A 1,648-nucleotide genomic window follows, 5' to 3' on the forward strand; every position below is an offset into this window, starting at 1 on the left:
TGTTTAAGATATATAGATTTTCTTAAAAATAAACCATTTTATTTTAGATAGTATTTTACTGCATTTTACCATTTTAAGAGGTTTTGATTATTGCTAATTAAGATTTCGACTTTTTCTATGCAGCTGTCTTTCATTATTCAGATATTGTTATGTAGCATTTATTCTCACAGCAGTTCTCAGACAAAGTATACAAATATTTGGTTTAAGATACAGTATTCAAGTGAATTCTCATCCTTGACTGAAGACAGTTTGATAAATACACATTTTAGTGCCTTTTGGGCATAACAATTACTAACCAACAAGAATCCCTTGAAGGAGGCTGACAAGTGAATGGATTAGTTCAGGGTCAGTCAGGCTTTGAGTATTTAGAAATAGATTGGCCATGATATGATACTGATAACTTTTCCAAGAGGGATAGAAGAACATAAGTAAACATAGGAGAGATTACAACTGTATTTATATGAACATTGGCTAATGTTAGAATGGGTATGTTTTTTTCCATGCTTTATGCTTCTAGACAACATTATTATTTTCTTAAACACTGCTGGCCTCTGGCACTTAGGAGAGGATGTGTCACCTGGTGTTTGGTAGAAGCTGGGCTGGCAGGATGAGCATCTTCTCTCTCTGGGTCTCCACCTCCTAAGTGGTTTTCTGCTCTGTGAATTAGATTTTATATGGAACAAATTCCAATATTAGGAGCCATTGGTTGTGGAACTGTGCCTAAGAATGGGGGAATGCAGAAAAATATTCAGAGGCTTAGTGTTAACTTTTAACCATGCCATGTTCTCAACTATAAGTTCTGTAAGTAATAATGCCAGTATTTTTCTCTCAATTTGACTTTTTAGCTTTTAATTTTCAACATCAGATGCTAGGATAATGGGGAAATGGGGCTACTTATCAATTCACCTATGACCTTCCAATTTTTCCCACTTCTGGACCATTCATAACAGAGAAGTGAATGTTACATAGCAAAACTTAACTTTGCACTTAGTATGTCACATTAATTTATTTCAAGAAGGAATTACCTTATTATCAAAAGTAACAATTTGAGTTAGGTATTACAGAAATTATTACTTAGCATTTAGTTATTAATATAGGATTTAGACGTTCAATATTTATCCTACATATTTTGGAGTTAATACTTCATGGTATGACTGGAACAATTACTATTCATTAACATTTTATTTTGTTATCTTCTGTTGCCAAGACAACCTTTCATCCCATACTTAATTACTAAGCAGTAGAAAATTACAGTTTCTTAGGCTCACTTAAATAATGGGTCTATAACATGCATTTTAAAAAATTTTTTGACAATCTTTATTAGTTATCATTACTACATTTTGAGAGAATTCAAAGCATTATGTATGTTTGTGTGATTTTGAACAACTAATTTATTATCAAGTCTTTATAAGAGAAGGGCATCAACATCTCAAACTAAGTAGAAGAAATGTATTATGTAACTGTGCACTGAGTGTGTGTTGTTACTTCAATGGCACTATAATATAAGATGTGGCAACAATGATCATCCACAAGTATATATTTTAACATGATAATATTTCAGTATGTGAGAGAACCCTATAGCAATGGCATTTCCCTGCAAACAGAGGTGCCATGTAATGTGCAGAGACAAATTGTTCTTCCTTCACAT

The sequence above is a fragment of the Oryctolagus cuniculus genome, chromosome 14 (genome assembly GCF_964237555.1).
Source record: "Oryctolagus cuniculus chromosome 14, mOryCun1.1, whole genome shotgun sequence".
Taxonomy (NCBI): Eukaryota; Metazoa; Chordata; class Mammalia; order Lagomorpha; family Leporidae; genus Oryctolagus; species Oryctolagus cuniculus.